Source organism: Nanorana parkeri, unplaced genomic scaffold, assembly GCF_000935625.1.
Source record: "Nanorana parkeri isolate BGI_ZX_2015 unplaced genomic scaffold, ASM93562v1 scaffold523, whole genome shotgun sequence".
In the NCBI taxonomy this organism is placed as follows: Eukaryota; Metazoa; Chordata; class Amphibia; order Anura; family Dicroglossidae; genus Nanorana; species Nanorana parkeri.
In genome coordinates this window covers 225369-251511 of record NW_017306791.1, presented here as the reverse complement: position 1 = coordinate 251511, position 26143 = coordinate 225369, and the positions used below count along the sequence as shown (strand labels likewise).

At 44.4% G+C, this 26143-nt stretch overlaps 1 protein-coding gene across 1 annotated transcript in view; it reads left to right on the top strand.

Moving 5' to 3' along the window:
• The first annotated feature begins 4675 nt into the window (after nt 1–4675).
• The window catches only part of JAKMIP1 (janus kinase and microtubule interacting protein 1), a 135623-nt gene continuing 114155 nt past the window's right edge, over nt 4676–26143 (top strand). Inside the window, exon 1 of the mRNA XM_018561429.1 lies at nt 4676–4851. The gene's annotated coding sequence lies outside the window, so the exon portion shown is untranslated. The remainder of the gene's footprint in view (nt 4852–26143) is intronic.

Below are 26143 nucleotides of genomic sequence, written 5' to 3'. Positions count from 1 at the left end.
TGCAGCTATAACAGCTTCAACTCTTCTGGGAAGGCGTCCACAAGGATTAGGAGTGTGTCCATGGGAGCAGTGGCGTAACAATCCCCATAGAGAACCAAGGTGACCGCTATGGGGCCCGGGGCACATGGGGGCCCGGCCAGAGGCCATGCGGGCTGCCTGGGTCGCTATGGCATCTTATGCTGGTGGCTTTCACTGGCGGCTGTGAGAAGAATGCGCTGCTGTTCTTATATTGGTTCACAGCCGCTGCAGAGTCAATGAGAGCCAGCAGCGGCAGTAGAGCAGGCTGGACCCGGCAGTGGAGGAGGAAGTGGGGAACGTGGTCGGCAGCAGAGGAGGCGGGGCCCAGTGACGGAGAAGGAGGCAGGCCCAGCGACGGAGGAGGAGGCGGGGCCCATCAGCGATCGTGCAGGAAGAGGAGGTGGACAGGTAAGGAGTGTGACCAGCCAACCTGAGGGTGACCCTGCAGAGCTCACCCTCAGGTGAGCTGCGTGGGATCTCATGTGGGCCCTGCAAGGGGCATAACTAGAAGTCACAGGGCCCCATACAAAATTTTGCTATGGGGCCCTGTGATTTCTAGTTACGCCCCTGCATGGGAGTGTTTGACCATTCTTCCAGAAGCGCATTTGTGAGGTCAGGTACTGATGTTGGATGAGATTATACAGGATTTATATAGCGCCAACAGTTTGCACATCGCTATACAATATAAGGAAGACATTACAATTTAAATACAATTCAAGACAAGATGGTCAGGAGGGGCCTGCCCGTGATGGCTTACAATCTAAAAGAGAGGGAGAAGTGATATATGAGGAGGTAGCTGCGTGGGGATGAATTGTTTGAGAACGTGAGGGTTCAGGTTAGGTTGAGGTGGGATATCCATGTCTTTATGGACCTTGCTTTGTGCACTGGTGCGTAGTCATGTTGGAACAGGAAGTGGCCATCCCCAAACTGTTCCCACAAAGTTGGGAGCATGAAATTGTCCAAAATGTCTTGGTATGCTGATGCCATAAGAGTTCCCTTCACTGGAACCAAGGGACCAAGCCCAACCCCTGAAAAATTATCCCACACCATAATCCCCCCTCCACCAAACGTTACACTTGGCACAATGCAGTCAGGCAAGTACCGTTCTCCTGGCAACCACCAAACCCAGGCACGTCCATCGGATTGCCAGACAGAGAAGTGTGATTCGTCACTCCAGAGAACACGTCTCCACTTCTCTAGAGTCCAGTGGTGGCGTGCTTTACAGCACTGCATCCGACGCTTTGCATTGCACTTGGTGATGTAAGGCTTGGATGCAGCTGCTCGGCCATGGAAACCCATTCCATGAAGCTCTCTACACACTGTTGTGCCAATCTGAAGGTCACACAAAGTTTGGAGGTCTGTATCTACTGACTCTGCAGACAGTTGGTGACTTCTGTGTGCTTCAGCATGCCCTGACCCCGCTCTGTCATTTTACGCGGCCTACCACGTTGTGTCTGAGTTGCTGTTGTTCTCAGTTGCTTCCACTTTGTTATAATACCACTAACAGGTGACCGTGGAATATTTAGTAGCCAGGAAATGTCACGGATGGACTTATTGCACAGGTGACAACCTATCACGGTACCACGCTTGAATTCGTTGAGCTCCTGAGAGTGACCCATTCTTTGACAAATGTTTGTAGAAGCGTCTGCATGACTAGGTGCTTGATTTTATACACCTGTGGCCATGGAGGTGATTGGAACACCAGAATCCAATGATTTGGAGGGGGAGGGGCCCAATACTTTTGGACATATAATGTATGTTCTGTCATCACTATACGTTACCTGTGTATAATGCGACATGCAGCTAAACCCTCCTATTCTGCAATAAGCCAGACTGAGTGAAATCTTGATGCTTTATTACCAAAACAGGGTGGGGTGAAAGTGGTAATAAGGATCATAGAAACATACAATCAGCATATAAAACATGTAAATACAGTGATATGTTATAAGAACAGGGAGAAACAAGTCCAATCCTACCAGCGATGCTGCCGAAAGGGAATGTAGAGTCTTTCCTCCAGACATGTGCTGCAGGTGGTTATGGCGTCCTCTTCATTAGTCTCTACAATGGCGTCTGAACTCCCACGATGCACATATTTCCTTTCTTTAGGCTGAGGGATGATCAGGGGTGTCCCAAGGTCAGGTGGCACCCGGTTTCTGACACCCCGCCATGTCGTCATCGCGCGTGCGCGTGACGTCACCTCGCGTGCGCGTGACGTCACCTCGCGCATGTGCGAAGACGTCACCGCGCATGCACGATCATCTGATTGATGACGCCATCTTGGTGATGGACACCGGCAGAGAGAGGAGGGGACGTTAACCCAGAGGGATGAGGTATGCCGCTGGGTCCCCTCCTCTCTCCTGACACTGTCGGACTCTTGGTCCATGACCGATTGGTTTACTTTTTAGAGGGGGGTGACACCAAAATGACTGTCAGTCATTTTGGTGTCACCCCTCCAATGGTGACACCCGGGTGCGGGACGCACCGCCCTTGTGACGCCACTGGGGATGATGGGAGTTGTATTAATGCAAAACCATTCTGAAGCTGCTATTAACAGAAATGTGTTTTTTTTCTTCAGCTCCATCTAGTGGCCACATTTGATATTGCAGGTAGGTAGACTTCACAATTTCCCTGCTGGAGACAGAACAATAGAACTGATTAGAGTGCAGCACAGGCAGAGAGCGCAGGCAGAGAGCGCAGGCAGAGAGCGCAGGAAGTTATGAGGACACAGGATTTCTGGCAGGATCAACAGGAATTTTCTGCACGTATTATACACTTGTAATGGGATATTTACCAGACTAATAGGGAGAAGTACAAAATAAGAGAAGTTCATTGTTAGGGTTTCCATAGACTTTAATACCTGCCCAGTAGGCTACAAGTCCCTAATTCACTCTCTGCAAGAGTTACAGCCTCCTGAAGACCTGGAAAGACCTGTAATGGGACCGTAACTACATTAGTCTCTAGTAAATGTGTCACCTGTCTCTGACAGTCTCCTGCACCATGACCCCAGTCTCCAACCATGCCTGTAGCATGTCCAGGGGCGTATCTGCCGCGAGGCAAACAAGGCGTTTGCCTGGAGCGGCAGATTCCCTGAGAGCGGCGTTGCTGTGGCTCTCTCCCCTTGATAAATTGTATTTATCAGGGGAAGTGAACCGGAGACTATAGTAGCGCCTGGGGACGAGGACGGCCGGCGGGGACGAGGACGGCGTGCTGCGGTGGTGTCCAGAAGGCAGCGGACGGCGGCGCTTTGAATGCCAGGTGAGTGATTGTCTGTGCAGATGGGGCCTCCCCCACGGGGGGGCTGCTGATGGTGACGATCGGCCTCAGTACGGGGGGGGGGCGGCGTTGCTGTTTTGCCTAGGGCAGCAGCATTTGTAAATACACCGCTGAGCATGTGCACAGTCTCTGACCATCTACTGAAGTAGTTTGTAGTCTCTAACCTTCTACTTTAGAATGCCCTGTAGCATGTCCACAATCTTTGATATCTTTGATCATCTCCTGTAGTATGTCTGTAGTCTCTGCCCATTTTCTGTAGTATGTCTGTAGTCTCTGCCCATCTCCTGTAGTATGAAAACAGTCTCTGCCCATCTCCTGTGGTATGTCTGCACTCTCTGCCCATCTCCTGTAGTATGGCAACAGTCTCTGACCATCTCCTGTAGTATGGCAACAGTCTCTGACCATCGCCTGTGGTATGTCTGCACTCTCTGCCCATCTCCTGTAGTATGTCTGCACCCTCTATCCATCTTCTGAAGTATGTCTGCAGCCCCTGATCATCTCCTGTAGAATATCTGCAGTCTCTGACCATCTCTTGTAGAATATTTGCAGTCTCTGACAATCTCCTTTATTATATCTGCAGTCTATGGCCATCTCTTGTAGACTCTGACCATCTGCTGTAGTAAATCTGCAGTCTATGTAGTAAACTCTGACCATCTGCTGTAGTAAATCTGCAGTCTTCCCATCTTTTGTAGTATGCCAGAAGTCTCTGGGCATCTCCTGTAGTAAATCTGCAGTCTCTGACCATCTTGTGTTGTATATCTGCAGACTCAGACCATCTCCTGTAGTATATCTGCAGTCTCTGACCATCCACTGTAGTATGACTACAGTCTTTGACATTCTACTGAAGTATGTATGTAGTCTCTAACCATCTACTTTAGAATGTCTGCAGTCTCTGACCATCTCATGTATTACATCTGCATTCTCTCACCATCCCTTGTAGTATTTTTAGATTGTAAGCTCTCAGGGGCAGGGCCCTCCTTAACATCTTGTCTTGAATTGTATTGTGATTGTAATGTCTTCCTTACATTGTAAAGCGCTGCACAAACTGTTGGCGCTATATAAAGCCTGTATAATAATAATAATAATGTCTGCAGTCTCTGACCATCTCCTGTAGTATGTCTGCAGTGTCTGACCATCCCTTGTGGTAGGTCTGCATTCTCTGACCATCTCTTGTAGTATATCTTCAGTCTCTGACCATTTCCTCTAACATTACATCCACTGAAGATTATGTGTGGCCCCTTGGTGATGTCAGGGGCCACTCCTGTAGCCCCCTATATATCCCATACATTGCCGTAGAGGCAAAGAGTGTGGGATCAGCCTCGCAGAGCCGCCATTCCCTTTGTGTCCAGCAGGTGTCGCCGGCGCGCCTCGCTCAATCCCGGAATGACACACACGTGGTGCATGCTCAGCTCCTTCCCAGGCTCCGAGCACAGACAGCACTGCAGCAGCACCAAGTGCGGAGAGACAGCTCCTCCTGACGGGATGGTGAATGGAGGCTTCCTTCCCACTCATCCGTATCTCCCAGCTACAGTGACGGCCACCTTACCATCAGCCTTCCCTGTAAGTGCCACTCCGGGCTGTGCTAGCCATGATCGGGGACAGTGACAGCCTGGCAGGGAAGATGTGACCGTGCATTCATTCTGCACTGCGATCCTCCCCTGGACTGCCAGCACTGGCTCTGTGCACCTTGTCAAAGTATGTGATGATGCATCAGGGTCGGTGGGTGTCATTGCTGCACAATGCAAACCAGCCATTACCAGGTGCCAGCTCCATATGGGGGGCCAGGAGACCCACCCTTAACCCTTTCAGTGCTGCTGATGGGTGGGTGCATCATGCCAGTATGCATTGAGTTAACAGCAATGGATGCATAGCATGACAGACCCCTATGCAGGCATGTCTGCATCCTGTGTGTTCTTGATGTGATGGTAGCATGTCTGCCAGGGGCTGATAAGCAGATCTGCAGACTTGTGTATTGCGATGACATGAGGGTGTGGTTGGGATAAGCTGGTTGTCATCACATTATAGAAGGGAGCCTGCTATTCATTGTACATGGATGTACACCTGGTAAATGACATATGGCAGAATGGTGTATAGGGCTCTGTACATTGTGGGCTGTACATTGTGGGCTGGAATCTGAGCTGCTGTATCAATGTGCCATTGAAAGAAAGAGAAAAGGGTTCCAGATACTATTGTCAGCCTGTTTTGTGCTTAGCTTTGTGTTTTACTGCCTACGGGCTTCACAATAAGGTGATGTATGGAATGCCATGGTGTTAAAATTTGCTGTGACAACCAGATTGGAGTTTGCTGGGTTTAGGCAGGTGAAAGTTGGATTCTGATTGGTTGATTGGGGATACTGCGCCTTACTTACGGATCTTTGCTGTGATGACCTGCTTCAAATTTATCTAAATCCAAAAAAACAAAGGTAATGCATTGTAGCTTGACGGTTCTTAGATGTTGTTGGTTGAGTTATTTGCTTTTTTTTCCGGACATTCCCCCTTTATTTTTATGTGGTGATCCTGCCAGTAACAAAGGAAGGGTGCAGGCTGTTCCCTCACCTAGGGGGAGTCGTGTCCACGTCCATTCTGATTTTTCCCCCTCAAAAAAGGAAAATGTAATGTGGGTAGCAGGATGTAAAAGGAGCTGCATTGGCTTATATCCGCCTATATATCATGGTCAACCTATTGGACATGGAGGCACACTTTTGTGCGTTCAGTCCGGCGAACCAAAACAACGGCAAGCGGGTGGATATAGCTGAATGCATTTCCGCTTACATCCAGCCACCCATGAGGATGAATGGCAGTCCATTTTTGATATGTATAATTACAGGTCTGACAGAACACCCTTGTGAAAGGGGTCACACTGTCCTATGGGGGACAATGCACACTTGTACTACCGTGTTTCCCCGAAAATAAGACAATGTCTTATATTTGTTTTGGCTCAAAAAAAAACACACTAGGTCTTATTTTCGGGGTAGGTCTCATTTTTTTTTTTAATTTACAACTATCCAAAGTTAATGCAAATCCAAATTAAATAATCCAAAATGGCAAAGTTAACAATAAGGTGATCAGGGGTGCCGTACCTTTCCAAGAGCAATTTGGTAAGCAATCGCTGGCCAGAATGGGCGAAGCGCACTTTCACTATCATTCCTCACAGGCGGGAGTGCATTTGGTATCACTCCGCCTGTGACAGGAGCTGGCGCTATAGAGGAGGCATCGGCTTATGCTGCTCTGCTCCCTCCGCTGCTGCCTCGCTTCCTCTAGCGCTGGCTTCGTTGGCACCGCTGATTCCTTCCCGCGGCTCTTCAAGTTCCCCTTTATACCACCACCAGCCCTGGGAATGGTCACAACTAGGTCTTATTTGCGGGGGAGGTCTTATATTTTAGCAATTCCCCAAAATAGAACTAGGTCTTGTTTTCGGGGTAGGTCTTATTTTCAGGGAAACACTGCATATGTATGGAAAATCAGCATTCCCACCCTAGGACCAGACTACAAAGTACCTCCCCGTTTTTTCTTCTGTAGTCCACATAGATAGCTGGAAACAATGCTAACTGATAACACTGCAGCACAGAGCACAGTAGACTTCTGGCGGGATCAACAGGATTGTTTTTGCACTTATTGAACAGATATAATGAAACTGTATACATTGTATATTTACAAGACTAAAAAGGATTCAATAGGTTCATTGTTACAATTTACATACACTGTCAAGCTTTATCTGGAAAGCGGTGTAAGGAGCAATAACCTATAGCAGTAGTAATAGTCATTTGCCATAGTCTGTTTTTTTCGGTTTGGTTGTTATGCTTTCTCATCACCCTTTGCACTGTTTTTTGGAATAGGCCTGCGAGTATTTATAGTACGCCTTTCAGATAATTGACGACAATTATGAGGGTCAGGTACTTATAAGTGCCATTACATGCTCTTAGGGCAAGCGTCTGGGGAGCGCTTAAATCTGGGTCTCTCTAGTATGCAGATTTCAACACTTCCTGGCAATGTTTAAGGTGGAACATTCCATGCCATCTCTGACAGCTATTGGCCAGTGAAGCAGTCCCTCATAGTTATGGGCCAATGGGAAGGGGTGGGAGACAACAAAAGGGAAGGCAGGAGCTGTCAGTTACATAGTTACATAGTATTTGAGGTTGAATAAAGACACATGTCCATCAAGTCCAACCTATTGTGTGTGTGTGTGTGTGTGTGTAAAGATCCCCGAGTCATCTCGTTTTTAGGAGTACCTGTACCCCTGTATATTACCGTTTCTCAGGAAATCGTCCAAAAGCTTCTTGAACGATTCCACACTATTAGCTGAAATCACTGCTTGTGGCAACGAGTTCCAGACCCTAACCGCGCAAACTGAGAAGAACCCCCTCCGCCCCTTGTGTTTGAATTTTTTTTCTACCAGTTTCAGGTGGTGGCCTCTAGTCTTTGTTACGGAATTAATCGTAAAGAGTTTGTTGCTAATGTTGCTTTGACTATGGAACATTTTGTACATGAAAATCATGTCCCCCCTTAATCTCCTTAGTTCCAGCGTGAACATATTTAAATTTAGTAACCGTGTCTCATAGCTCTGGTCCTCCATCCCTTTGATGAGTTTGGTTGCCCTTCGCTGGACTTTCTCCAGTTCAAGGACATCCCCTCTGTGTACCGGTGCCCAAAACTGCACCGCATACTCCAGGTGAGGCCGAACCAGTGATGTGTAAAGTGGCAAAATTATAGACTTATCCCTGCAAAACATTCCCTTCTTGATGCAGGACAGGACTCTACTAGATTTGCTTACCGCAAGAAGTCTTCTTTATTCCATATACAGTATAAAGAAACATAAATATTATATGTTTTACTGATGATTTAATGACAGAATTAGGTGCTTATATGGCAACGATAGGTTCTTTATAGAGTTTACTAGAATTTTTTTTGCTTGCTGAAAACTGTTATTGGAACAATGTCCTTGGAAGGTCTTGTTGTGCAGTCTGTAGACAGATAGTTAGTCTCCTAACCTTCTACAGTGTTCTCGGTCAAGCTGATCAGGTGTTCCATAATAACAGAAATTCATGTTTCTTGTCATTCTTAATATGCGGCTTGTGCAAATTCTCAGTGACTTAACGTGTAAGATGTTTTGGGAGGTCCTACGTGACAACTGTCCAAGACTGGAGCTTAAAAGCTTCCATTTCCCTGAAGATGTTAGGTCTTGGCACTCTTTCCATGTTCAACCCCCATAGCCGTGCTAAACTCGCTACTTTATTTGACTTTGTCAGTCTTCTACATTTTCTATGTCTTCTACATTTTCTTTTCCTAAAACTGTTCACTGTGAGCAGTGGTTGTTGTTTTCCTTATCAAGACAATTCCATGTGTAGGGTTCCTGGAAGCTCTTGAAGATATGTGAAAGTATGTGGAAGCACCTCTAGGTGTATGCCCTTCTTTCAAAAGACATCTTACACTTTCAAACCTTTGGATCCTCTAGACCAGGTCCAAAGATCCAGGTGAATGGTGTCTCCATCCAGAGGTGTTTCAAAAACTTTGTCACCACTGGGGAACACCGGATGTGAATGTTTTGGCTTCTTGTCACCACAGGAAGGTGGACAGATTTGAGCGAAGGATCCAACAACGGATGAGGTGGAAGCTTTAGTAGCTCTATGGGATCAGTACAACACTAATGTATGCCTTTCCTCCACTGATGCTATTGCCTCATCTGCTTCACAGGATAGAAAGCAATGGAATTCCAGTCATTCACTTCACTCCAGATCACTCGCAGGGTGCGGTATGCCGATTTGGTTAATCTGTTGGCAGACAATTCCTGACTTCTTCTTGATTGGCCATATCTGTTATCTCAGGGCCCAATCTTCCACCCTGCTTCATCGTCACTGGTTTTAATGGCCTGGCTGTTGAAACCCAAGTGTTGAAAGACAAAGGCATTTCAGATTCTGTTATTCTGACTATGCCGAAGGCTCCTAGATCTTCTGCTCACCAATGGTGGAATGTTTATTTTTGTTGGTGTAAGTCCTTGGGGTTTTCTCCATGTGATTTTTCTATATTGTGAATTTTGTCTTTCCTTTCCTTGGAGTATATCATCGCTTAGCTCTAGGTACCATAAAGGGTCAGATGTCTCTTTCAACCTTCTCTTGCTTCTAATTCCTTTATTCGTACTGTTATTCAGGGAGTTCCACGTGTGGCATCTTCTGTTAGGTCTCCTCTTCCTCTGTGGGATATGAACTTGGTTTTATTTGTCCTACAAAACCCTCCGTTTGAACCTATTGGCGTAATTTCTTTGTTGTTTTTTGGTCCATTACCTCGGCTAGAAGGGTTTCCAAGTTGTTTTCTTTGTTTTGTGGAGAACCCAATTTGGTTCTTCATAAGGACAAAGTTGTTTTAAGACTTTTTTTTACACAAGGTGGTTTTGGCGTTTGATTTAAATGAAGACATTGTTTTACCTTTACTTTGGAAATGTGTCTTCATTGTTTGGATGTTGTGTGGGATGTTAGAGTTTATCTGTTAGCCACAGCTCCCTTTAGGCGTTCGGATTATTTATTTGTTTTACCTGAAGGTCCTAGAAAAGGTTGTTCAACTTCTAGATCTGCTACTTCTAGGTGGATTCGTCAGGTTGTCATTCAAGCATATGAGTTGCGGGATAAGGTTCCTCCTTTTACTGTTTTCTGCTCATTCTACTAGGGCAGTTAGTACTTCTTGGGCTTTTCAAAATCAAGCTTCAAGGCCACAACGTGGTCTTCTGTTCACACTTCTGCTAAGTTTTATAAAGTAACAAGGATGCATAGGGGTTTAGACAGTGCCACATCCTAATATCAATGCATAAGAAAAAACTGAAGAAAACTGACTTTTTAGGCACTACTATGACCACTTCAATTTATATATAAAAATATATATTTTATTGTGTACATTGTTAAAAATATATATAGCAATTCAAAATCATCAACATATATAGTCTTATTTACAAAACTGTGAGATTGTATGCCTATCATGAACCTGCACCTCCTCAACTGGTATACAATAAATAGTTAACCAAGTAATTTCTATGCAATATCATTATTATATAACCATGATAATTATAGATATTTTTCCCACGGGGAGGTGCTCAACTCTTACTCTACGCGTTTCACTGTACCAACACTTCTTCAGGAGCTTATGGGCATACAGTTGTGGTTCACAATTTCTCTTACATCATGGCTTAAAAATATAAAACAAAATTAAATCATCACACAGTTGGAAGGAACGATGCAACAGATCAATCAGGTGGGCGTCCAGGCACACACAACCAGAATCATCCCCAATCCAGGACGTATGTTGTAAAGGAGCGTGTACAGAGGTATAAGAGTATAGATGTAGAAATCAGTTGGGGCCTCCACATATACAGGTGAAACTCGAATAATTAGAATATCGTGCAAAAGTAATTGCAGTAAGTGCTGCAAAAGGGGCCCAAACCAAGTACTGAGTACATATGCATGCTTGTACTTTTCAGAGGTCCGATATTGTTCTATGTACAATCCTTGTTTTATTGATTGCATGGAATAATCTAATTTTTTGAGATTGTGGATTTGGGGTTCTTGGGGTTTTCATGAGCTGTAAGCCATAATCATCACAATTATGACAAATCATGGCTTGAATTATCTTGCTCTGCATGTAATGAGTCTATCTCATATATTAGTTTCACCTTTTAAGTTGCATTAGTGAAATAAATGAACTTTGCACGATGTTCTAATTATTCGAGTTTCACCTGTATGCCTGTGACCCGTAGTTTTAGTAGGAAAACCGCCAGAATTGTTTGTAAAATAGTCGCCTACCCGGAGATTTAGCTCATCTACATCTTTCATTCACCATACGTGTGTGTCCATCCAGTTTGTTAACTATTTATTGTATACCAGTTGAGGAGGTGCAGGTTCATGATAGGCATACAATCTCACAGTTTTGTAAATAAGATTATATATGTTGATGATTTTAACCTTGCTATATATATTTTTGCTAAGTTTTATGAAGTTGATGTTTCTGACTCTTCTAATAATAAATGTTTCATAACATAATGTATCGAAAACAGTTTTTTATTCCAAAATTTTTGATACTTTATTCTTTATACTACTACGGGCGGACGGCAAGAGGTTAAATACCACCAAAAGAAAGCTTTATCTGTCCCAAAAAATGATATAAAATTAATTTCTGTACAGCTTTGCATGACGGAATAAATGTCAAAGTACCTCAGTGTCGGGGTCTAACACCTCAGTGTTCAAGTGGTTTAGTGAAATCTGTATGGCTGTTCCGAGGTTGAGCCCTTTGTTCCCCCTTTATTGTTCTTTCTTCTTCTTTATGGAAAAAGCCTTTACATACACTGATGGAAGCTTGATGAAGAATGTATCTGTTGGGTTAACCAACTGACAAGGAAACCTAAAAGAGGGAACTCAGATAGATTTTACAATTTAGGTTTTCACTATTTACTGACATTGGAAGCTATTAATCAGAAATTCAAACATCAGCTGATAATATTGTACTGAGTGCAGCAGACAAGTGTGGGTAGAAACCATCTTGACCTCTTGTGCTCAGGACATCTAGGATCTTACAAGCTCAATGTGATTATACGACTACAGTGCTAATTACTGTTCTCGTTTCAGCCTTAAAGGGAAACTACAGTATTTTTAAAGGTATATCATAGCATGGGGGGTTTGGAGACCCTTATTTTTGAATATAGTTTGTATGTACATACTGTATGAGACATAATGAATCATTTACTCATTACATGTATAAGAATGGGCATGCCTAGCTTTTATAAGGCCTGAGGTGGCTGGGGTGGTCACTGGTTGCCAGGAGCTCGGCGGGACGCTGGCAAGGGCTTCCTAAGATGGCAAGATGTGTATGGCCCTTAGACATCTCCCTGCCCGTCTCTTAGCAACCTGGTATGCTCCAACCGGAAAGCGGGCGGCAGGCACACTGCAAACATTGTGCAGCAGAGCGGCCATGCCACTCTGCCCGCCACCCCCCCTCGAGATGCCTCAGGCTGCCTCATTATACGGACCGCCCTGTACACAAGCTGTGCTTCCTGTTGGCGGTGTGTTATCTTTGGTGGTGGGATGCCGTGTCAGGACATTTTAGGACCGACAACAAAACGTCATAATCACCACGTATCACAAATTCCTAAGGCTTATCATCACCCAGACATGGAAGCCCATCTCTGGGAAAAATAAACCCCCCTTCTCCCCACCACTCTTTCCTCTGCTCAAACCATTCAGCTATGTTAAAAAAAAAAACCTCCCAAAGCAGTTTTGTCCTTGTGGGCACCTGTCATCCATCTACTTCAGTCTTCTGAACCCTGAGAGGACCCTGACTGCTAGACAGCCAAAGGGACATGCCCATATCACCCAGATGGCAACATAGGGCATCCAAAAAATGTCCCTCCCTCTCTGCAGTCCAGAAGACTTGAGGCCGACCACATTATGTGACCATAAATATAGGTAGGTTTTTGGGCCTTTTAGTGTATTTTTAGAAAAAAAATGATTGGGTAATTCTTAGTAGGCAGTGGGATATGTCTATTCTGTAATCAGTTGTTATCTGTTTTTTTCAGTTCAGCCTTCTACTCATTGCATTGTCCTCAACAGGAAATATGTAAAATGATCATTTATTACTCCATCATGACTGTAACAGTGCAAAGTAGGACTCGTCATAAAATAACAACACTCATTAGCACTGGCCATTAACTTGTAAGGCAGCGTGCTGGTTTGTCACTCAGGTTTACGATTGAGCTGTCATGGTAAGCACACAGATAATGCCCAATTACACTTTATAGGATCTCTAAGCACTTTTATAATTAAAGGAAGCCATTTAATCATTGTGATCAATAACACACGTCAGGATGCTCATATATATATATACAGGTGAAACTCGAATAATTAGAATATCGTGCAAAGTTCATTTATTTCACTAATGCAACTTAAAAGGTGAAACTAATATATGAGATAGACTCATTACATGCAAAGCAAGATAGTTCAAGCCGTGATTTGTCATAATTGTGATGATTATGGCTTACAGCTCATGAAAACCCCAAGAACCCCAAATCCACAACCTCAAAAAAGTAGATTATTACATGCAATCAATAAAACAAGGATTGTACATAGAACAATATCGGACCTCTGAAAAGTACAAGCATGCATATGTACTCAGTACGTGGTTTGGGCCCCTTTTGCAGCACTTACTGCAATTACTTTTGCACGATATTCTAATTATTCGAGTTTCACCTGTACACACACACTATACAACACCTGTTTGAAGGATTGCTCATCTCAGCGCATTTCTGATTCTTGTTAGAGAACATTTGCTGAAAGCCAAAAAACCGGACTGAAGATGATACTTAAAAGACCAATTGAGCTGATTAACTATAGGGAGTTGAGGTTGTTCACCTAGCAAAAAGAATGTTAAAGAGGAACTCCATGAATTGTAAAAAAAACTAGGGGCTGGAATAAAGAAGATATACTTACCTGATACTTGGTTCTGCATCGGCCAGTACTCACCTCTCTTCCCTTCTGCTCCAGCTGTGTTATGCACCTTGGCGTCCTCATGTCTAATGCACCTGCATTAGATGTGATAACGCAACAGGTCCTTCGACTCCCCGGAGCCTGGGGAAGAAGAAGCTGCGGGGACTGATCTAGCAGTCAGGTGGGACCAAGGATCAGGTGAGTATGTTTTCTTCATTTGAGCCCCCTAGACCAAAACGAGCACTTAACCTTGCAGCGCGGGGGCAGCCCTACTGCAAGGGTTCATTTTTACAATTCCTGGAGTGCCTATTTAAATTTGCGAAGTGAATTTTCTCTTAGCTTAGTAAATATGTGAAGCTGGGTTCATGTTACCTGGTCCCGTGAAATGAAAAAAAATAGATTTTCACTTCCACGTGCTTGGATGAACAAAGTGAACACTTATTTGGTAAGTGAAGAGTGAACATTTGCTGTGTCAACAGTCTATACTCCTTCAGTAAATTAACACCATTGGGTGTTTGTAGTCCAAACCTGGACAGCAGCCTAGGGTGACAACACTGCTCCTTCATAGACACAGTACAGTGAGTGACACGAGGACAGGAAGTGTGGTACTGCCAGGTCCACAAGGTCCACTCCGGCGTTTAGAGGCCCACTAACATCATCATGTCTAATACATGGTCCATAGCCCTCAATCATACGTGAGGACACAGAGGGACAGTCATCAAGCCAAAACAGAGGGGAAAGAGGTGAGCGCTGACTGCTGGTGGAACAGGGACAGTGGCGTCCCGAGGCTGGGTGACACCCGGAGTGGTAGCCGAGACGTCATCACGTGCGTGATGATGCCATCGCGCACGTTGACGTCATCGCACACGCGCGGCAGTATTCTGATACCTGCCGGCGGCCATCTTGGTGATGCACCCCGGCAGAGAGAGAATGGGACAGTCACCCGGCGGGATACGGTATGCCGCCGTGTCCCCTCCTCTCTCCTGATACTGTCGAGTCATTTTGGTGTCACCCCTCCAATGGTGTCACCTGGGTGCGGGCCGCACCCCCCTTGTGACGCCACTGAGCAGGGATCAGGTAAGTAAAAGTCCTTTAGGGCTTGTTCACACCAAATGTAGACCAGATCTGCATGAGTTTCTGCACACGCAGTGCAGTGAGTTGTGCCGCGTTTTTGATGCGTTCCGGGCCGCACGTTTTTTTCGTTTAAAATGGGCTTTCATGCGTTCCAGAGCAGGTAAAATAGGGCTTGCTGCAGTTTTTTTTACATGCTCTGGAACTGAACGCTGTGGTGTGAACTAGAGCCCAAAATACCATTGGAATACATTGGATGCAGCTTTAATCCGGTCTGTAACTGCTCTGCACCTGCTCCTGGAACGCGCTTGGTGTGAACAAGGCCTCAATCTTGAAATACGTTCCCTGTGTTAGCTGCAGTGCAGAAATCAGGTATAACCAGCAATATGAACCCATAGAAAGACTATTATCATGGTAAAAATGTAGACAAAGCCCATCATACTTTCCAGCTTATTTTGACAAGGGTATTATGTTCTTACATTAATCAAAGTTTAGCTCTTGGTCAACGGAGTTTACACACACTATTGAGAGGAGTTTGGTGAAAGCTAAACAGATTAAACAGTGTTAACAGTGGAAGTACTAAGCTAGATGAAAATATTTTCAGTGTTGTCAATGACGTTCTTTGACTATATTCTAAAAGCTTAGTCTTCCAATCAATATTGGTGATGGTCCCTGGCATACACTAAAGACCCATTCACACTATTGCACTGCGGTGTAATGTGGTGCCAATAAAGGGCACTCTAACGCACCTTGACTATGGACGTGCATTGCAGCGCAACAAGGCACAAAATGTGCGTTGTGCTGCTTAAAATATCACATGCACCTTTTTTGGTATGTTAGGCAGCCAACTCAAATGAACAGGCTGCCTTAAAGGAGAACTATGGGGTTAAGGCTTTTCCCCATAGTTCTCCTTAGGGTAACGGGAGGACACAAACTAGGGTCCTCCCATCACCCTAAGCTTAGTATACCGTGAACTACAGCTCGCGGTATACTGAGACGCCACAGTATGCGACGAGCTGCTGCTCGCGGTATACTGAGACGCCGCAGCTGAAGCGGATCCGGACAATTATGTCTGGATCCGCCCAGCTGCGTGAGTGACAGCTGGCTCTGCCTATCTAGAGGCAGAGCCAGCTGTACCCGCCCCCCCCCCGTCCGTCCGATCCGCCAGTCAGCGCTGGCGGATTGGAGCGCGGACGGGGGGAATCCAGCCCCTCCCCTGTCACGGCAGAGAGCCGTGACAGGATCGAGAGGTGAGCGAACGCCGCTATGTGTTCGCTCACTTCCCGATCTACTGAGCCGACCTGTGACAGGCTCATTGTCACAGGTCAGCTAGAACTATGAGGTGAGTGAAAAGCACCCCCCTCATAGTTCTCCTTTAACGTAATGAAGATTAAAGTGTGCGCTAACACAATAGCACAATAGTGGTAATGGACCCTTAGTGAAAAATGGCCAAAGGCTCTGATCATTCAGAGAGCTAACATGGAGTGGAACCCGCATGCACAGTTTTATGGTTCACGTCTACAGGTACTGTTGCTGGTAAACTCCGTTGCTCCGGCTCTACATGAAGCCGGTGGAATTGAGCTGTTGGGCACTGCTTATCCTCCGATACCTATTATAAAAGAAGAATACAGGAAGTCAAATGGAGTTTTAATTTCCCCATTAGTTGTAGCCTTATATAGAGAGACTGCATGTTTAAAATGGTCATATAAATTTGGATGTTGGACTTGATGGCTACATGATGGCTACCACATTGATAGGGTTCCATCTCAGTGTCTAGCTTCCTTTTACCCTGGAAGTGTGCACCTTCTCCTCCTTGCCCGGAAAACTGGTACAAGTTGTGCAGAGATGCTTCCATGTACCAAAAGCAATGTTCATGTACTCTGTGTATCTCCTTATGAACCCTGAATACTGGGGCATGCTGATAAGCAAATAGTTACCACTTTTGTTTTCTTCCCCCCACCCATCCAGGGATAAACCACATCTGTAGAGCACACCAGTGGCGATGGGAGATGTTCCTGACATACCTGGAGATGTACCCAAAGATGATTCATAGCAGAGCAAGCATGCCCTGTTTCAGTCACATGATCTATCATATCACATGATCAGATTCAGAGAAATCCCTTCTATTCACTTCCCTGTGCAGCTCTACTATAAATTATAATCCCAGGGTGTTACAGAATAGCCAATTTGGGGGGTGGGGGTTGCAGTTGCAAATAACACGAGACCCGAGAACCACCTTTCCCCGTACTCATATACCGTAGCTGTACCAATGAATATATATATATATATATATTGGGCAATTTCTGCACTTTGCATATTTTTATGTGTTTATTGCTTTGGTGCACAGTTGTAGTAGGTACTAGGTTGCAAGATAAATAGAAGAACTGCATGTTATTTTGTCTGTTACAAACATCCATAGTTTTATTACTATACTCTCCCTTTAAGCAGTGAGGTTGATGATCACTAAAGTGGAGGCAGATGTGTTGATTTGCTCACATTGTCTGGTGGTGCAGAGGCTGACTTACTTGTGCTGGGAGAGATGAAGGATTCCATGGTAAGTCTATGTAAAGCTGGCCATACGCCGATAGAATTTCTATGGATAGAAAAGGATAGAAAAAGTGCAACAGATTCCTCCATCTATGTTAAACTGTGTGGATGGATGGAGGAATCTCCAACTGGGCCAAGCTTCAGTATCTTGCTAGTCGGCCCCGCTGGCTCTCAAAATACATGAACAGTCTGATTGGATGCAGGCATTGTTCAGGTATTTTGAGAGCCAGCGGGGCCGATTAGCAAGATACTGAAGCTTGGCCCAGTGGCTCCATTAACACAGTGTAACGTAGATGGAGGAATCTGTTGTACTTTTTCCATCTGACCATAGAAAATCTGCAGATAATCTATAGCAGTATGGCCAGTTTAAACCTATTTGCACTTGTCTGTTTTCATGCAGCAAAACCCAGGTATTTTGCTGCATAAGGATGCATTGCAAATTTAAATCCCATTACTTCTTATGTGGCTGCGTCACATCTATGCAATGCAATGCAGTGCAGCCTGAAAGGGAAAGATAAACTATATGGACCCATATATGCATGTGCATTTCCACACATGCTGCATGCACATGGAACAGTGTGAATGTGGACTTAAGCCTCATGCACACGGGTAGAAAAAAAATGCCACTTGTAGAGATTTTTCCCCCTCAATAGCTCTAAATGCAGCTCTATTTGAGCCTATGTGTTCACACAGATTGTGAATTTTAGGTCCATATTTTAGAGCAGCGTTCAGAGGAATGAGAATAAAATGCCTTAGTCCTGTGTTTGGAGAGGAGCTTACTGGTATCATTTATGTTCATTCATGTAAATTCATTCTAGGGGCTAGAATCAATGAATATTCTAGTGAATAGAATTACCGTTGTTTACGCCTCTAAATGCCGTAGGCGCATAAACATGTGATTATACACCCAAAAAATAATTTATATTTATATATATTTATATTTGATGTAAATGTTTTAGTGGTCAGTAAATGTCTTTAGTGCCATTTGCAGCTCTCGCTTGTTGAATAGCCTTTGTTTTTAGTAATCTGTTTTTAGTAATCTGCTGGCATTGGTTGCTGCTACACGTTCGAGGGTTTTGTGCTTTTGGGTATCCTTTTTGAAATCTTCTTTTTTTTTTTCCCCCCTTGATTTTCTTCTGCTTTTTTTTTTTTCATTGATTTATTTTTTACTCTTCTATGTTTGATGTCTGTTCTCTGCAAGCCAATCCAGCTCTCTAACATCTTGATTCTTAGCGTCCAGCTGTCATTATGGACCTAACTTATCCTGTGCAACTTTTCTCTTCTCCATTTACACATAGGCGTTTGTAATTCAGCGCGTTTTTCCATGCTTAAAATGTGTGTTTTTGTTTAAATGTGGAATTTTTTACTAGAGGTGTGTTTTTAAGTGCGTTTAGGGCTACACTACAGTCTGTTGGGGACAGAACGCGTTGAAATGTGCCCAACAATCACACATGTACTTTTTCCTGCATTACATGTAAAATCGCCTAGGTGTGAACAGGGACTTAATCATTGCTCTTCTGTTGCACGAGATTCGTATATCTGTATAAAAAAAAAAGGTCTAATACACACATACTTTAATGCTTGCTTGGAAACGTAAAGTACATCGGATTCAGCAAGCATTTACAAAGAATTTAAGCTTTGAGCCACTTTCTTGGAACATTTAAAGTGTATATAAAGGCATTTATTTCAATTTCAAAGTGAAGGATAAGAATCTCATCAGGTTTTTATTGCGGTCTGGGTCTCGGCTGGAGGGATTCCCCCCCTATGGTGACCATTGATACTGTGATAGAAAGTGGTAAAAAAAAAATCAGTTTTAGGATATTGAGTATGCCAAGACGTGTATATACTTTCCAAAGCCTGCTGGAATCCCTGGGTATGCTTATATGCAAACATAGGCTTCAGGAAAACTTGCTCCTGCTAATTGTTTCCTGTAATCCTGTAATGTTTGATTCATCTTTGCTTCCCTGACCCCCCTCCTCCTGATCCAATCAGTGTTGGAAGTTGCAGCGGGGGCATTCCCAACCCTTTATGATGTATAGCTGTGGGGCAGGGAATGTGCCTGTCTGCATCTGATTGGGTTGGGTGGAGGGGTTAGTGGCTAGAGGAGTGAATTCGGGTGGATTCATTTTGCACCAAGCCCAGCCTCATTACTAATGGGGGCAAATACAGCTTCAGTTACAGAAGTCACTACATGCATTTTATCCACTCAAGTCTTGGATGATGTTTTAGAAAGGCACAGGTACAGAGGCTACCAGCAGTTATTGGGGAAAGCGAGGGCTCCAGCACTAAGCCCAAGATCAATTCATGGGCTTCTGATCTTGCTATATAGCACTTGTGTCTGCTACCAAAAATAAAAACTGTCCAGAAAAAATAAACTATGCATGATACATTCAGGTAGACTACAAACGCTCAGGCTATCTTCACACCATGCCCGGACCACACGTGGAGCAGATGTGGAGCACATCTGCAAATGCGTTTTTGATGCATTCTGGTGCTTTTTTTTTAAAGCCTAAAATGGGTTTTCAGGTGTAGTCCAGTTTGTTCCAGTGCATTTCCATGCGGTTTTGATGTGTTTACATGCGTTTTGGTGCATCCCAGACCAGAAAAAATAGTGCATGCAGCATTTTTTCCCCTCTGCACTGGAACGGACTTCATTCGTGTAAACCCGGCCGAATGCTCTGGAACGCACTCTTTATGGTGTTACTGGGCCCTCACTTGCCATTTTGTTAGGTACACCTTGCTAGTACCGGGTTGGAGCCACTTTTGTCTTCAGAACTGCCTCTTATTCTTCGTGGCAAAGATTCAACAAGGTGCTGGAAACATTCCTTAGAGAGTTTGTTCCATATTAAAAGGATAGCACAGCCATGGTGCAAATCTCCCATCCCGCCACATCCCTACCCTATTGGATTGAAGTTGGGCTCAATTGGTACATATTGTAAAGAGCAAAGTTCATGACTCCTTAGCTATGTATTCAGTTTACTCAGCAGTACACAATGTATTCCGATTGCTCGCCTTGCCCTTTGCCCCTTAGATGGTTTTACTGAGTGAACCAGTTTGTCATGAATCGCTCTTATCTACTACTAGAATTCTGTGCAGCTCCTACAAGTGTAATCATGCAAGCCTGCTTTAATCCTCTGCCAACCACCATTCTAAGCTCAAATTTATAAAAAGGAACAAGTACAACGAATCCCTTCTGTGGTACTCAAGGTAATAGGTTAATTGAACAATTACTAGTTCAGTTATATCCACTTACACAGAAATGGAGGGACATTACAAGACATGAACTACAATGAGCATAGTGTAATAACAAGTTGGTTCTTGAACTGGGCTTCTGATAGTTTGGTGCTACAGATATGATTAAAATAAATAAAACTAAATGGCTATGGTTCAACATTGCTCCATTCTATTAAAGCTTACTCATAGACGTGACATACATGTGTGTTGTCCATTCCGAGTGTTTAAGCCTCATCCAGTGACCATCTTGTGCATTGGCTGAGACAGCCGACTGGTATGTGTGGAAACAATGAATAAAGAAGTTGGAACTCCCTGCTCCCAGGAATTTCTTAAAGCATCAGCTCAGATTCAATTTATAAAAGTCAAAAACTGTTTTTACCAGCAAGATCAGTACAAAGTTTTGGATGCATTCATGAGTTATGGGCCTGTCATGACAAACATGGCTTTGACGTCTTTTCTTCTTTTTGGTGGGTTGGATTATTTGTATATGTTTCTTGGGTTAAATTCTGCCACTGGTGCACTAGTATTGTCCTGTAGAGCTTTGCATGCTTATCAGAACTACCAGCTGTGATCAATTTCACAAGTCTTCTTCTTGGGTTCGTGGTCTGGTTCTACAAAGGCTTGTGCAATTGCATAAATATCCAGTTGGTTGGGCATTAACTTAAATGCCAGGTAAAACATGTCACTACCCTGAGTTCATTTTAGAGAAGATTATTTACTTCTTGTCATATGGAGGCTTTAAACACATGGTGTGACTTGTGATCTCGACCATCGGGCAGAAGCTCCTCAGACAGAGGCACTGCTTGGTTGGCTTTGTGTGAATGTCATGCTTTGGCAGTTAGCGGGTACCCCAGTGGTGGTGGCTGTTCTCAATGTTGTTGGCAGCTGGAGTGAACCTGGAGCTGCTGACTGAAGCGTTTTAAATTTTTTTTCTCGGGAGTGTCATTGGGCAAGGAGAAGAGAGCAGGTGAAAAACATTATTTTAGCGTTGAATAAGGCATGAGGTGCCAGTACAGAGCTTGGTATAATGCATGAGGTGCCAGCACAGAGCTTGGTATAAGGCATGAGGTGCCAGCACAGAGCTTGGTATAAGGCATGAGGTGCCAGCACAGAGCGTGGTATAAGGCATGAGGTGCCAGCACAGAGCTTGGTATAAGGCATGAGGTGCCAGCACAGAGCGTGGTATAAGGCATGAGGTGCCAGCACAGAGCGTGGAATAAGGCATGAGGTGCCAGCACAGATCTTGGTATAAGGCATGAGGTGCCAGCACAGAGCTTGGTATAAGGCATGCGGTGCCAGCACAGAGCTTGGTATAAGGCATGAGGTGCCAGCACAGAGCTTGGTATAAGGCATGAGGTGCCAGCACAGAGCTTGGTATAAGGCATGAGGTGCCAGCACAGAGCGTGGAATAAGGCATGAGGTGCCAGCACAGAGCTTGGTATAAGGCATGAGGTGCCAGCACAGAGCTTGGTATAAGGCATGAGGTGCCAGCACAGAGCTTGGTATAAGGCATGAGGTGCCAGCACAGAGCTTGGTATAAGGCATGAGGTGCCAGCACAGAGCTTGGTATAAGGCATGAGGTGCCAGCACAGAGCGTTGTATAAGGCATGAGGTGCCAGCACAGAGCGTGGAATAAGGCATGAGGTGCCAGCACAGATCTTGGTATAAGGCATGAGGTGCCAGCACAGAGCTTGGTATAAGGCATGAGGTGCCAGCACAGAGCTTGGTATAAGGCATGAGGTGCCAGCACAGAGCTTGGTATAAGGCATGAGGTGCCAGCACAAAGCTTGGTATAAGGCATGAGGTGCCAGCACAGAGCTTGGTATAATGCATGAGGTGCCAGCACAGAGCTTGGTATAAGGCATGAGGTGCCAGCACAGAGCTTGGTATAAGGCATGAGGTGCCAGCACAGAGCTTGGTATAAGGCATGAGGTGCCAGCACAGAGCTTGGTATAAGGCATGAGGTGCCAGCACAGAGCTTGGTATAAGGCATGAGGTGCCAGCACAGAGCTTGGTATAAGGCATGAGGTGCCAGCACAGAGCTTGGTATAAGGCATGAGGTGCCAGCACAGAGCTTGGTATAAGGCATGAGGTGCCAGCACAGAGCTTGGTATAAGGCATGAGGTGCCAGCACAGAGCTTGGTATAAGGCATGAGGTGCCAGCACAGAGCTTGGTATAAGGCATGAGGTGCCAGCACAGAGCTTGGTATAAGGCATGAGGTGCCAGCACAGAGCTTGGTATAAGGCATGAGGTGCCAGCACAGAGCTTGGTACTGGGCCAGTACAGAGTTGGGTACAAGACATTATCGATGGACCAGTGCAGAGATGGGTATAGACATGATGGGCCAGCACAGAGTTTGGTATAAGGCATTATCGATGGGCCAGCACAGAGCTGGGTATGGGCATGACATGACGGGCCAGTACAGAGTTGGGTATGGGCATGACATGTTTAACAATTCTATGTGATTGGCTATTTTATGCTGTAATGGATTTCCATGCTGAGTTAAATGTTTTTGATTGAGAGCATATTTAGGGTAGGCAAAAAGACTGTAGAATTACTACAAGTATACATAATTTGCACTGGTAAGAACATGGTTTTAAATATGATAAAGCTTCATATTTGTTTACATATTATGTTGGATTATACTTTTTGTGTGTGTTTGTGTAAAGCTGACCATACAAAGATTGAGCTTTGGCCATCGGCTGAAATTTGATCCGGGTGTGGCCCTGCCGGTGTTCTATCGAAAGTTCCAACTTATCGAGTTCTCCAACTGCCTGACTTCCGGTTTATTTAGAACTAAGAGGTTTGGCCAAGAAAGCTCTTGTGCACGAGCGCCAGGGGCGGCATTGCCCTATACACATACACCACAGCAATGAAGTATTAAAATGAACTAGGATCACACTAATCCAGCACGTTATTGATCTCAGGTGCCCCACTCAAGCGGCGTCCATATTGAGTGGGGCACCTGAGAATAATAACATGCTGGATTAGTGTGTGAACCAGAGTATTGAAGCCAGAGGCATCCTAAAAACTACATTTTATGGCCAGAAGTCTGTGGACCTCTGACCATGACACCTTTTATGAGCTTGGACTTCCCATTCCAAACCACATGTACGGTGTCCTCTTTTTTTTGAGGCGAGAATCGTTTCCACTCACCTGGGAAGGTTTTCCACAAGATTTTAATGTGTCTCTACTGGTCTGGCCAAAAGAACATATTTGTGAGGTCAGGTACAGATGTTGGATGAGAAGTCCTGGCTTAGTATAAGGTGTTCAGTAGGGTTGAGGATTGGGCTCTGGTGTGGGGGATCTCAAAAGGTCTCACAAACTCATCAAACCATGCTTTTTATGGACCCAGCTTTGTGCACCTTAACCAAATAATCTAGATGGGTGTCCACGTACCTTTTGGTCATATAGTGAAACATTTTAAAGAAGAGGTCAACAACTGCCCTGTCTGATCAAAACACATGTTGGGAAGGTTGTAATCTTTCAGACCGATCCTTGTTGGTGAGTATTTTTAAGTTCAGCCTATGGAAGTGCTATGGAATATGCTGGATGTGAATACTCACACCTGGTATAGAATGCTCTTTTTGTCAGCAAATGCACAGTAAGCACCCTTCCCCTACACTGGTGTGATAGTGTGTGCTGTGTAACGTCAATACCAGCTTTGTTATTTTCAGTAGACATTGATTCCAGACATCTTTAATTCACCCGCCAGGGCAAGCCACAGTAAACGTGCTTTGCTCTCTTATTGGAGATCCTACTATTGTGCTGCAAGTAATTCGGCTTGTAGATCTATCTGCAAGAAAATCTTTCTTTACAGAAAGCCATCTGTGACTATCAGATTACACTTCACTCCGTAGCTCTGATTCTTGCTGTTGTAAGGGGTGAGGCTTTGTATGAGTTAACTGTTCATGGCAGAATTTAAAGTGGAACAAACATACGTTTTTTTATGTGTCATGCATCCTAAGTAATGTGCAACAAATGAAAACCCCCTTCAGAAACTATATTAGCTAGTGAATAAAACAATCTTCTGCAAAACTGTAAGGCTGAAGTTACACCTTTGTGGTGTGTTAACACAAAGCATGGTGACAAGTGTTACTTGTGTTACAACCGCTTGTTTATGCGAATCGACTCATTGCTGCACTTAAAAGGGAGCATGTGCTTTTTCTTTTTAAAGGCAGTGCATTACAATGCATTGTAGCGTGTTCCTGTGCTTTGTGATGTGCTACAACGCACATGTGTTGCCATGGTGTGTTGGGGTGCCATTAAGAATGGCACTGCTGCACACCAATGCGCAACACGTGTGTTTTTGCAACACAAAGATGTAAACCCAGCCTAAATAATACACCTCTTCTGTCCTACATAGTAGCATTTCTCACCCTTTAAAAGTATGTGAAATCTCAAGGCACTTGCACTTTTTTGGCCTCAAGACTTCAGTGAACGCACCTATAAAATCTGTCCGCCTATCTCCTACGCTGCCAACCTTTAGGCGATCCTTAAAAAAACATTTCTTCAGGGAAGCCTATCTCATCTCAACATAACTGCCTTTTACTTCCTCCAATAACTCAGTCCAAACAATTATTACCTTTTGTATCACTTGCCCCTACTACTAGATTGTAAGCTCTCACGAGCAGGGCCCTCCCAACCCTATTGTTCTGAAACTGTATTGTACTGTATTGTAAATTGTATTGAAACTGTACTGTCTCCACTCTTTTGTAAAGCGCTGAGCAAATTGTTGGCGCTACATAAAGCCTGTATAATAATAATAATAAAAATTAAATAATAAAATGCGCAACACAAGAGTTGTAGCTTGTTTTTCCGGCCTAACAACTGGTCTACTCCTCATAGTAACCCCAGGCCTGTGAACAAAATGGAGCATTCAATAGTGACCATGCTGGATGTGTAGACTTTCATCCATCTGGCGAGGGCCTTCATTAATCTCCACGACCCCTGTGAGGCACGTTTTAAGAATTGTGGCAAGCAGCAGAGGGCCTGGGAAGAAATTGGGTGTGAAGCTTCTCCAGATTGGGATCTCTAATAGTGCAAAACATCACAGAAAAAACAGGAGCCAGGTACAAAGATGACAGTGACATAGGATGTCACAGATGATGCTTCTTTTGATTGGCCAAAACAAAAACTCTTGAAGCTTAAAGAAATATGAAATAAGCCTAAACAAACTGTTCATATGCAAATAAAACACTCCTTAACATGCACACGTGGTAAGCACATGATTGTTCCAGTGGCAGGCCACACAGTTAAAGGATCCTGGTGATATCTTGGAGTCTGAATTTGTAAATACAAATCAGCAAAGCTGGTACACATGTTCCGAAGGAAGTTCTGTATTTTACTTATTAGGATAGCACTTGAAGAATCTACTACTTCTTTGCAGATGTCACGGGGAGCAGGAATTATAGCCCCATAAACCACATTGTCTTAAATGTGAAGATGTCTGACCCTCCTCCATGCTGCTATTACCCTCCTTTCCTCCCATGCCACTCTATTGGCCTGTGAGAGGGAAAAGAAGAAACTATGTGTAACCTCCT